Genomic DNA, 12941 nt, shown 5'->3' with positions numbered 1-12941 from the left:
AAAAAAAAAATCCCATAATCACCAGTAATAGCAGCGGCTGTCGGGGTCACTGGGGCCTCCTAACAGTAAGTAGGAGTTGGGGGTGGGCCTGGAAGAAGGTGAATGGTATTATGAGGGGACCCCCACTGGCTTCATTCCCCACCTGCTCCTCAAGCCTCCTGGATCACTGCCTTGCCCAGCCGTATCCCCTGTTGGCTCCCTGTTGGCTCCCCAAGCCCCCCCCCCCCCAATCATTGCCCATGCCTGGCCCCAGCATCTTGGCAATAAAAGCAACCCAAAAAACCATCCCCGCACTCTCACCAGCAGCATTGCCTGCTGTAGGGGGTCACTGGGGTTTCCCAGTAAAGTCCTCCGCATAGCACAAGGCAGGGGGGACAGTGGGGACTGGCCTTGGCTGCCTGGCACCCGCACTGCTACTACCCCATCAAGTGAGCTGGCACGGTAGCAGGGCACTGCATGACTCTGAGCACTGTCAGGCAGCTGGGGTTCCTGTGGCTGTCAGCTGGGGCCCAGCACCACTCAGCCTGAGCTGCCCAGCTGCCCAACAGCATGTGGAGCAATGCAGTGCCCTGCTGACCCAGGCCACACCCACACAATGGGGCAGTGGCAGTGCGGCACCCAGGGCTGGTCCCCACTGCCCCCCACTGTGTGGGGAGGACTCTGCTACGAGGCTCCAGTAACCCTAACAACAGCTTCTATGGCTGGTGAGTGCGGGGCTTTTTTTTCCCCGGGATGCTGGGGCTGGGTGAGGCAGTGATGGTGGGGCTTGGGGAATGTGCTGAGCATGGGGCCAGTTGGGGTCCCTCCATGGTCCCTGCTCCTTCTCCTCCAGCCCCCTCTACCCCTGTACTTACTGACATGGAGCTGGGTCCAGCTTCCTGCAGCTGGCACGCTGCCTACCCTGCATGGGCAGGCAGCGTGCATCAGCACCAGGGTGAGGACCAGCCACAGTGATGCTCTGGCTGGCTACCAGGGCATTTCTGTGGAGGACCCAATACTTCAGTTGCCTGCCCCACTTTTTTTTCCCCGGGGTATTTTTTGACCCCTGGCTATTCAGGGGTCTAAATTTTGCCACCACTGCAAATTCGCAGCATGGGGAATGTTTTCTTGTTCCTACCCGTACCTCTTGAAGCATATCAAAGAGCTTTGAGGCACGTGCATGCTCATCTGGACACACCCTATAACTCAGATGAAGTTTTTATTATGGTATAAATCCAGGCAGAGTTGCCACATAAATCTCTAAATATTTAATTTACTAGATATTGCTAAGGAAAACTACACTTTATTTTTTGATTTACAAATAGCTGAGGATTGTGAGGTATTTTCTTAAGGAAGTACATTCATTTTTAGATGTAAATACAATATTAAAATATCCCTCAGAAATCCCTCACAATCCATATTTGTATGTGTGAATATATGAATGTATGGTTACTTTTCCTACCTGATACATTAGCTCTGCCTGCCCAAATGGGTCACCCTAACAAATGAAGTCCTTAGAGAGCTGCCACAGAGTGGCTTCAGGGTCTTTCTAAATACAAATTGCTTCTTGAGTAAGGAAATTATTTCTTTTTCCCTCATAGGTGAACCAAACTAAACATTTATTTAAACAAGGACTTTCCACACTGGCCAAAGTGTAGCGGATTTACTTAAGAAAACATGTGTACAGTGAACATGTATCACTTTGAACAACTCTGAAGAACAAAAACTATTGAAAGAGTTACACTAGCCATCTGTATTCCGGTTCCCTGAGTCAGGGTGAATATAAGCCTTGCCAGCAGGGAACACCATTGATTTAGGTAACATAAGATATTACTGTAAGGATATGGATAATAATTTGATTGGATTTCCTTAATTTTTAATTAAATAGTTGGCACCTTTATGCTTGGATCTCCTGTGTATTAGGTAAATTTATAAGATCTGTTCATTTGTCTAAAATTCCTTTAGAAAAAGACTGAATAATCAGTACTTCTTATTTTGTTCAGATATTCTGTGATTTGATATATGATGGTAATGGCTCAATGTGTTTTATTATTGGGTTGATCTTAGCAGGTGTTACAAATTATGCAAGATTGGGGCTGGTTAGTGTTTGGATGTGGGCTTCACCTGAGTCTGTCAGGAAAGCAGTGACTCAGTGATTTGCACTTTTTTTGTGGTGCCTGCCATCCTTGTTTCAGAAAGTAAGCTTTAGCTACTGTCCTGATAGAGAATAAAAACCAAAATGTTTGAAGACCTCTGTGAAAGAAGTTCATGTAGCTGGCTGCCCTGGAGCCACAAAACCTGGAAGTCCTGGGCTTCACAGCAGTTTACTGCCCTGCCTATCATAAATGCTGGAAAGCAGGGACCTGGGGTCCCTGACCCTAATGTAGTTTGCACAGCTGGCTGCCCTAGAAACTAGAAACTTGCAATACTGAGGAGTCAGGCAGGTGTGCTGGCTGGAAACTAGGTGCAGTTCTTTCAGAAACCTGCCTGGCATTCTCTATGGTATGTTTTGGTTTCAATGAACTGGTAACTTCTAATGAAAAGCTAGTTCAGTAGAATTTTCTAGACAGCTCTACTAACAGTTTTGTAGCTCTCTGGGGTTGAGATACCCATAATGGAAGCAAACTATAATGGATACAGTCTGTCTGCCTGTCTTTGGAGATAGCTGGAAGTCAGCTCTGAAAGGTATGAACTGCTCCCATATGAGTCACTGGGTGCTAACTCTGATGCCTATTGCCTAATTATGAAATGTCAGCTTTTTGTACTGTTTTACTGATGGTCTGGAGACAGATAATTGTATGATGATGAGTTCAAGAGTCTTCATTCAAATTTGCCAAGCAAGCAGAACTTGTGTTGCAGTTTGATTGTGATCTGTCTATCTATCTATATATCTGTCTAGATAACATACATATATACATACACACAGGTAGATAGATAGATATAGATATCTCTATGTATAAATGTGTGTGTGTGTGTATACATGTATTAAAACACCTGGGTTTTCCTTGGAAATCTCCTACCACAACTTAAACTGGAAAATATATTTTTTCCAGGTGCAGCTGTTGGTTGTGGTGTTAAAAGTTCTCCTTTCTGAATCCAAATAGAATCAGTGGCCCAGCATATTCTAATGAGGCACTAAGCTGCTGTAATATTTGACAGATGAAAATTAAAATTGATCTCTTGTGAGATCACACACTCACTCTCACTCTCTCAATCTGTTTTCCTATAATCATGACTTCATTGCTAGCTGGATATGCCTATCTGAATACAAAATTTAGCCTTCAAATCAACCAGAATTCCCCACAAAAGTTCTGGTGGTAACTTCATCCTATAATACAATGTGTCAAGGTAAAGCTGTCTGGGACATTGTTTACTCGTGTCAATGAGTATATAAGATAAGCAGGAATTATATGTTACTTTGTGTATCCAATATGTCGCATTTTGTGCAAGACTTGTGCTTAGAGGGTTGTTTAGCCTATTTCTATCTTTGCTCCTGGTCCTGATACTTATCATTTGATCATCAGTTACTAAGAGTTTGAGTGTATTGTATCTGGTACGCCACAACTTGCAAGTGCAGTGCTGGGTCGCTCTGTGCATGTGCATGTTTGAGTGGTGGTAGTGCTGGGGTTGCAACGTACTTATTCAGTACACATATCCTGAGACTTTTTCCTGAGGTCCTAAATTGCATGAATCCCATCCTGATGACCTGCACATTTAAATGCTCTGTCAGTTAGGTTTCCTCCCTTTTTTTCTTTGCTAATTGTAGTGAAATCTCCCTCTCATGATTTGTTAATCTAATTTTCTGGTGCTTCATTGGGTCATGTGTGTAAAACCTTATATTGTTCCTCTTTCATTTTCTATAGGTAAGTTGTACTCTATTAGAGTTTTGTATCTTGAGTGCTCCCTAATGAACAGGTATATAAATCCACACAGAACCTTCACATTTTCCCTGAGTTTTATAGGATTTCTTGCCTTACAAGGGCCTTACACTGGACAATGACTTTGTATGAATTTTAGAAAATAGGAAAGAATAGAAGGAAGGAAATTATAATTTTTAATTTCTTAAACTTTAATGTAGAATTGTAACATTTCAAGTTCCTAAATTGAGAATTTCCTTTTTTTACTCAATTATTTCATACATACTCTTAGCATTCTTGGACTTCTGTGACAATGGGTGACTGGGCTCCCCGCTGCATATGAGCATTAGTTAAAGTTTTGGAGAGGACAATACAGCAATTTTATTATGTAGAATGGTATACTCCAGTGAAATTTCCTGTTGTAAGTATATGCTGTATTTGTGTGTCACCTTTCTCTTCCCACACCTCCCATTTGGGAAAGCATCAGATGTTCAAATGCTGATCCAAACTATAAACCCTCCTGAAGAAATGGAAACAATCTTGACTTACACCTGAGAAGGTGGCCTTTTGGTTCTGCAAGAATTTCCTTGTAAGTTTGCGTAAATAGGTCTTCTCCTAAAATGTCTTATACTTCCTGCTTCCATTGTGATCAGAAATGCCACAGGCACAGCATTTCTTTGAGTATTTTAGCATTGTTTCCCATGTTAGTTAGAAGAAGTTTGTGGGAGAGGATAGAAAAATCATGGAAACAAGGGAAAAAAACCTCCAAAAACCCACTTTCCCCTCCAAGCCCCTTTCACAGCTCACCCAAGAGGTTGAACTTGTTTTTCAAAAGGAATGGGGAAAAGTTTGTTGTGGTAGGTTCTCCCACTCCCAACCCCCGTTTGGTTGACACACATCTGATGGTAATTCCTGTTGAAAAAAATCCCATTCCCTACATGTCCTTGCTATATTATAATATTGGTCTTCTGAGGCACAGTACTTCTATATTGGCTTAAGTACATTACAAATTTGGATTATGTCCATATTATCAGTGGGATATTTTATGATTACATGACAAGATGCCAGAAAAAACAATCTGGAACCTATGAAAATCAGCAGGATGGGTTCAGGAAAATCAATAAGTCATTTGCCTAGAGAATCCCAAAGAGAATATTCATTTCTGAGTTTTGGACTAACTTTGCCCATCAATTCTTAACATATCCAGAACACAAAGGAATGTAAAAAGAGGGATTCTTCTCCTACTGAGTTCAATGAGAGAAGGATCGTGCTCCAAGGTAGCAGCAATGGGATTTAGAAAGTATGCTCTGATGCTTAATGAAACTGTTTAATTAGAAAACTTTGTCACAGGCCATACATGGCTTGGAGGCAGTACTGCCAAACAGGCTGAGCAATTCTTTTCAGATGTTGAATCTTATTGGTATTCTTAGCTTTGAAGTGACAGAAGTGAGGAAAGTACTGCTAATTAGAGGTGGAAGCAATTCTGCTGGTAGGGCTTTTAAAGGGTTTGTGAGAATCTTTTTTTTGTTTGTTTTTTTACTTCACCATTTGTTACATTTTATTTCTATTTTAAGTTTTGTGTTCTGACAAAATCAACACCTGGAAGTCCAACTGTATCCAAACCTGCACATATTCTCTGGTTTTGAATCAAAACCATCCAGATCCGATATGTTAAACAAGTTTTAATTTCCCTGTTTTTTAGGCACACCTGTTTAAAACAGTGCCATTTTTGTGCAGAGGTTTTGTTTTTTCTTTTTCTTTCTTTCTTTTTTTTTTTTAACAAGGAAAACTGAACTTCAAGGTAATACGTTTTCTCCAGGATTAATGGAGACTTGCACTGGTTTAATCAAACTGGTTTAAGCATGCACATGTTTCGTTAAATTGGCACAACCTACAAGATTAGTAAATTCTGTTTTATACTATAAACGATGAATTAGACTTAGGTTTTTTGCTTTCATTTCATATGTTTGAGGCCATGACATTGGTGAGAGTGTAAAGTGGTCTTTTTGGATAAAGGTTGCCTGTGAACATGGTTGATTGGATTTGATGGTCTAAGTGGCCTCTTCTAGACCTATGGTCCTATGAATGGTGGAGCAATTTGGTGCTGGCATGAAATTATGACCCCTTCCACCTCCCAAAACACTGACAATAAATTAAAACTCATTCCTTGTACCTTTTTGCCTGTCTGTTGGGGGTGGGCATCAGGCAAGTTATTCTCTCTTATTTCTATGGACTTGGGCCCAGGCCCTGGGAAAGCCACGGACAGGCCAGTCTATGAAGGTTCTTAACCCTTTTCCGTTGGTACCAGTTAGAATCTACTGAAGTAAACTAATCTCCTTTGTCATACATGTTAGACACTGCAGTGATTTATGGTGAAGAGACAACGCAATTCAAAGAAGTGAAAAGGTCATACAAGACCAATCTAATGTCCTTCTATAACAGAATAATTGACTTCATAGATAAGGACGATGCAGTGGACACAACCTATTTAGAGTTAAGCAAAGACTTTGATTCTGAGCCTCATGGGAAATTATTGGCTAAAATAGGAAAGGTGCAGATTATAATCATAAAGTGGATAAGGAGTTAGCTAAAAGGAAGACTACAGTGGATAATATTGAAAAGGACGTTGTCAGATCAGAGAGAGGTAACTACTGGTATTCCTTAGGGATTGGAGTTGAGACGCATACTGTTCAACATTTTGTGGTGCTAGGATTAGGTCTGTGCCTAGGAAATTTGTAGATGACAAAGGTGGGGATATATTACCAGTACACTAGAGAGTCCTTTTTTTTTTTAGGAATGATTAGCCAATCTATGAAGGGGAGCAATAGAAATGGTATGAAATTTAATAGTATAAAGTGAACTGTCATGCACTTAGGGCCTTGTTACACTTTGCACTTTGAGCTTCTCAAATGTTAATCAGTGGTAGTGCTAGCTAGAGTTTGGAACAGTCATACTTTGATGCTAAAAACCTCCTCTGTTCCCCCACCTACACAGCTGTGATTTGCCACTAGAAGGTGGGTAAAGAAGAGTCAGACTAGGAGCTAAAACTGTGAGTTGCCTCTACAGGGCTGGTAAGCCAGGAAAGGCTTCTTTGATGCTGTAGATGCAGGGTATGTGAGAGACGGGGTGGGGACATGAGCTGGGAGGTGTAGTGTTTATGGGATGGTGGTGGGTAATGAAATGGGAGATGGAAAAGAAATGGTGGTGCATGGGAAGGGTGTTTAAATGGAGGAAGTCAGCCACTGAAGGATTAAAAAAAAGTTAAAAAAAAATTAGAAATATAGAGAAAGCAAATTAAAGAGGGTCTCATGTTTTAATAAATTGGGATTGGGGTGGGGGGTTAGATCATGCTTCCTTGGGTGACTGAGAGGTGGGAGTAGTAAAGGAAGGAGCTAGTGCCCCTGCCTTGGGAAGGAAGCCCCAGGTCATGGGAATCCGATCCAGCCCCCTACCTTGTCTCCCCTCACTCCCCTACATCCCACTCTTAGACCTGCCAATGCCCTGTGACATGGCTAGCTGGCATGTGCTCTGTACAGCAGTTGTACAGCATTTGCACCCTGGGGGGGAAGGTCCCACTTCTGAGGGTTGGAGGGGGAGTTGGTTTAGTGCCAGATCTGTCCCCTGGGCAATAGTATTCAGGGTGTGGAAAGTTTGTCTATACAGACAACAGGGGGCGGAGTGGGGGAGAGACACTGCAATCTGGGATGCTGGAGGACCGCCAGTCTGGGTGGCTTCTCTGTGGGGAGTAGCTACACATTAATGGAACACAAGGGTGGTAACACAAATCAGAGATAAACCTGCCCTGGAGTGGCCTAACTTTAAGCCACCGAAAGTGCTTAAAACTAGTTTTAGGTGTTAATGTGTGGACAATTCAGGAATTGAGAGCTCCAGGCACCTCCTAAAATGAATGTGTAACAAGGCCCTTAAAGAGTAATACCAAGAGTTTTTGCTTTAAGATGAAGATTCATGAACCAGCAGTAGAAGAAAAGGTACCCAGTGTATTGGTTGATTGTAGGATGATCAGGAGCCACCAGTATCATGTAGTTGTGAAAAGGTAATGAAATTCTAAGGTATGTTAGGCAGGGAAGTCAATAATTTGAAAGAGGTGCATGATCAAACTGGTGTAGTAATCAAAACGTGACATGTGGACTCAGACATTTGGTAGCCCTATTAGGGGGCTGAAAGGAAGTCTGATCTCTGCTGGGGAGATGTCTGGTAATCTCATGTTTCAGGGCTTCCTGAATTTAGTAATTATGGGGGGTGTCTACACATGGACTATTCTACTGCATATTAGTACGGCACGGCAAAACCGTGTTAATGCAGTAATGCACAGTAGAATTAGTCTACTGCATGTTAAGCATCACAAAAAAATATTCGCCATTTGGGACTTTGCCTTCCTCTGTAGCATAGCACACAGGCCTCTTTCTAGGATCATCTGAACGTATTTTATTCTAACAAATTCCCAGCCATTTCAGAGAAAAAGCAAGACAAGGTGGCACTTTAGATTAACTGGTTCAAAGAGGCATGATCCTTCAAAGCATCTAATGGAGTAAGCTATTGCCTACCAAAGCTCATGCCCCTCTAAGTTAGTCAAAAAAAGGTGCCGCCTGCCCTGCCTTCTGCCTTATTTCAAACTGACACGGCTAATGGCCTTTCTCTTCCATTTTAATTACTAAGATCTCATGCCCTCATCTCTGCTGTTTTTTTCCCTGTGGCATGCCCCCGGTTCTTTGTTTTTGTTTTAATAGGATGTTTCATGGCTGTGGGGTTCAACAAGGCAAAATGTGGACCTTGCCACACAAATAGGTATCTGCAACTGTGGGAGACTTGACTCAATCCCTGTCTAGTCCTATATTTAAATTCCCATGCCAAACTTTTACTAGCTTTGTTAATCAAATGACCTGGATGGCATCTTGTGTGCTCTCACAGTAAACTAAGACATTAAACAACATTTACTCTTTGAAGACATCAGTTTGCTCATTATTTTGAAAACCGTCTGTTTAGCAGCTGTTTGTTCCTTAAATGTTAATGTTTGAAAGTGTTATAATATCAGAGTTTATTCCAAATCAGGAAACAAAACCCTGTTTATTGACAGGGAAAATGGGGCATGAAATGTATTTGGGTAAGCAAGGCCTTTCATTGCAAATGAGACACAGTAGGAACCCATTTTCAGAAAATGGAGGCTGAGATAAGAAAATGGTAAACAAGTTTAATTTGTATATGAAAATTGCTTTATATAATTGAAGATGCTTCTCTTGAACTATCTGTAAATATATGCTGGGAAAGAAACAAAGTTCTTGCTTGGCACGCCATTTCTGACCCCAGTACTGGCATTTCTTTCATACTTCAAAAAAATTACTTAAAGGACTGAGTAAAAAATAGCTCCTTTAACCATTGTAATATTGCTTTGTTTCTCATGCCATTGACAAGTGAGTCCTTTGAAAGTCCATGCATGTGCTCTGCACTTCACAATAATGAGAATACTGATTTGCTAGTGCTCTTAGGCATTTCTGAAAGTACTACACCACCTTGTGGAGATGGTGCTTCCAGAAGTAAAATAAAATCAAATATATGAGCCTTCCAACTATATCTAAGAATGACTACAAATGTCTTTAAGAAGCATTACACACCCTTGTATGTATATGCTTTGCTCACTCCCTTTCTACCACCTATTTGTTCTTTAATGGCTACATCTCTGTGCAGCATAAGACATAGGATCAAAGAGGTGGATATTGCAGTTATTATAGCTCAAGAAGGCTCACTATCCTCATCAAAATAACTTTACAAACTGGTGGCAGACACTGATGCAAAATATATTACATATGCAGGGCAACTGGTCCTCCCAAAAGCCTGTTTCTCTTCTTTTTTAACATCGTAAAAATGTAAATATCTATACCATTTATGCTAACAGAATTATAAGTAATAAACACTGTATGTTCTTCTATTGCCTTATTAACAATTATATGTCAAGATTTTATTTCATTTTCTTCTTAGTGGGGGAAAAATGCATCTCCTCTGTTTGGTTTTTGGGGTTTTTTTGTGGTTAGTTTACTTAGAGCAGAATCCAGCATTTTCCTGAAGAAAAAGTAAGTATCCTGAGATGTATTATATCTGTCACTGTTTTATAGCACACAGACAGACAGTTTTAATAAAACATTTTTGCAAAGAGTGAAGGAACTGTATTTCACATGGGCCAGTGGGGGAAGCAGGCATTTCAGATCCCAGGTGCATTCTGACTGTCACCACTTAGCATGTGGCAGTGCTGAATCAATAATTGCAGTTGCTCACTACTGACAAATTGTGTCTGCCAGCCATTAGGAATTTAAACAACTAGCTTACAAAGCAGTACATTCTGTTCAGTCTTTTCCTACCTCTTTGCATAATTGTTAACTCACCCTGCCTTTTCCCCCATTTTATTGAAAATACTGCATGTATGACATTACTATAAACATTTTGCCCAATTTAAATGAATTCTCCACCATATTTTGTCACTTACAAATGGTTGTGATGCCCCCATCACTACAACATTCAGAATAATGAATGTGTTTACCTCTGTCAAGTAAGGAAGTACTGTTCTCCTGATTTTACACACACACACACACACACACACACACACACACACACACACACACACACACACACACACACACACTCTATATTCATAGACTTGAAGTTTTCCATTGACTTCAATTGACAATGGAGTAGGTCTGCAGAGGTTAATGGCTTGATTCTATCAGCAATAAAAGAGTAGAGCTGTGTTGCAGATGGCTTGCTGTTCATTACCCAATGAATGCACTGATACAGATTACCTGTTGTAGGAGGCTATGAATACATGACTACATTATCAGAAAAACAGTTTTCATAAGCCTAGAAGTGTGGAGGACAAAAGGTCTGGGTTGTCATATTCTTCCACAAGGATGTCTTCTGGGAGGAAGTAAAGTGGCAAATGTTAAGTGCTTTCTTGTCTTCTCACATGAGTGGGTTAAATATGATGTGTGAGCGTACTAAAAGGCAGGTATAGGGATAGTTTTGTTTTGATCTTTCAAGGTAATAAGAACACCTATTGAGGTTGTAAAGTCCACATTTTCAAAGGTGTTTCAGCATAGCTTTGCTCTGAGTTACCTACAGTAACTTGTAACTGGGCTTCTGCACCCTGGGTGGTGGTGGCACGTGGGTGAGGGGCAGCAGCTCACAGAGGCATAAGAAATCAAGCTGCTGCCGTAGAAGGTAACACAGAAGCTGCCTCCAAGATGTGTGTCAAGTGGTAACTTAAAAGCCAAAATTCTGCAGCCAAAATAAAGACAAAAAGTGGGGAAGACTAGACGACAATCCCTTGCACCCTCACCCCCAGCAGCAGCTTGCCATGGAAGCGAACATCTCGCCAGTGCCAACTTTGTGGCTGCTGCTCTGGTCTCCCTGCCCATCCCATACCCAGCACTACACTTGGCTGCCAGAGTTGCTACATGGATAGGGCAAAGCTGGTGTGGTCTGGCTAGGTGGATGGAGTATGAGGCACCCCCCTGGCTAAATTCTGGTGCCCCCTTTAGGCAGTGTCTAGGGTTTCCATCCCACTCCCCCATCCCTAGTTACACTACTGATTTCTGTTTTCTAAAGTGACCTTGGGAATTATAAAAATATTCATGTTCCCAGTAACTTCAACACATTTATACCACTACAATCATCCTTCATAAAAGCATAAACAAGGAGCAGGCAGAGAACAACACAGAGATTGCCTTCCCTTTCCTTTCCCGCCACACCCTTTTGTTCTTCTTACTGCTTGTAGCCATTTGTGAGAATGAAGGGGTATGATATCCTACAGAATTTCCTCCTTTTTGAGAGTGAATAACAAAAAAAAGACCAGAGCTTTTATTATTTCAGTACCAAAATGGCTCTGTAAGCCAATGTTAATGCTTATAAAACTATAAGCATATGCTTATACAAATCTTATCAACAGGACAAACTATAATTTGCTATAATCATTGCACCCTAGGAGACACTTTATGAAAATGACATACCTATAAATATACACTCTCTCGACACTGTTGTCCTTGTAAAATATGCACGTGATTTGAAGATAGAATGATATCATCATAGAAACACAGAAAGTAGGACTGAAAGAAGGTCATCTAGTCCATCCACTTGCAGTGAAGCAGGATCAACTATAGCTACACCATTCCTGACAGATGTTGTTTATCTAGCCTGTTTTTAAAAGACTTCAGTGAAAGAGATTTCACAATTGCTTCAGGTGCTCTTCCAGTACCTAACTAATCATGTATTTAGAAAGTTTCCTGGTGTTTATCCCAATTCTCCCTGCCTGTGATTTAAGCCTATTATCACTTTTCCTATTCCCAGATACCTTTTACCTATTTAAAGGATGTAGCCATGTTGTTCTGAGACAAAAAAAAGCGCAAAACTCTAGAATTCTTGGTTCAGAGATGATACCTTTTATTAGACAAACTGGGCAGTACATATTGAGGGTTATAGATTGTACAGAAAGGACAGGGTGGGGAAAAGGGGGGAGGGGGTTGCGCGCTATGTCAATGAGCAATATATGTCAACCCTCATCAAGACGGAATCCAAGGATGAGGAAGTAGAAGGATTCTGGGTTAGGCTACATGGGGGGCAAGGAGAAAGGGATTTGGTGGTAGGGGTCTGCTACAGACCCCCACATCAAGGGGAAGAAATAGATGTGGGGCTACTGAGGCAGCTCTCAGAGGCCATAAAAGCTAAAGAGGCAGTAGTCATGGGGGACCTAAACTACCCAGACATCTGCTGGGAGACACAGACGGCAAAGTCCCACCGCTCACGCAGGTTTCTAACCTGTGTACAGGACCTCCACCTGACATAGGAGGTACATGGTCCCACTAGGGGGAATGCCATAGTGGATCTGGTATTGGCAACGGGGGATGACATGGTAGGGGACCTACAGATCGGTCACCACCTGGGGGACAGTGATCACCTAATAATAGAATTCAACATAAGACGTCGAGTGGTTAAGGTAACTAATAGGGTGAAAGTGCTAGACTTTAGGAAAGCTGATTTAAATGAACTCAGGCATTTAGTCAAGGACGCACTGCAGAGTAGGAGTTTTGAAATGATGGGAGC

This window comes from Alligator sinensis, unplaced genomic scaffold (assembly GCF_000455745.1).
Source record: "Alligator sinensis unplaced genomic scaffold, ASM45574v1 scaffold468_1, whole genome shotgun sequence".
In the NCBI taxonomy this organism is placed as follows: Eukaryota; Metazoa; Chordata; order Crocodylia; family Alligatoridae; genus Alligator; species Alligator sinensis.
This window is presented reverse-complemented; position numbering follows the sequence as displayed.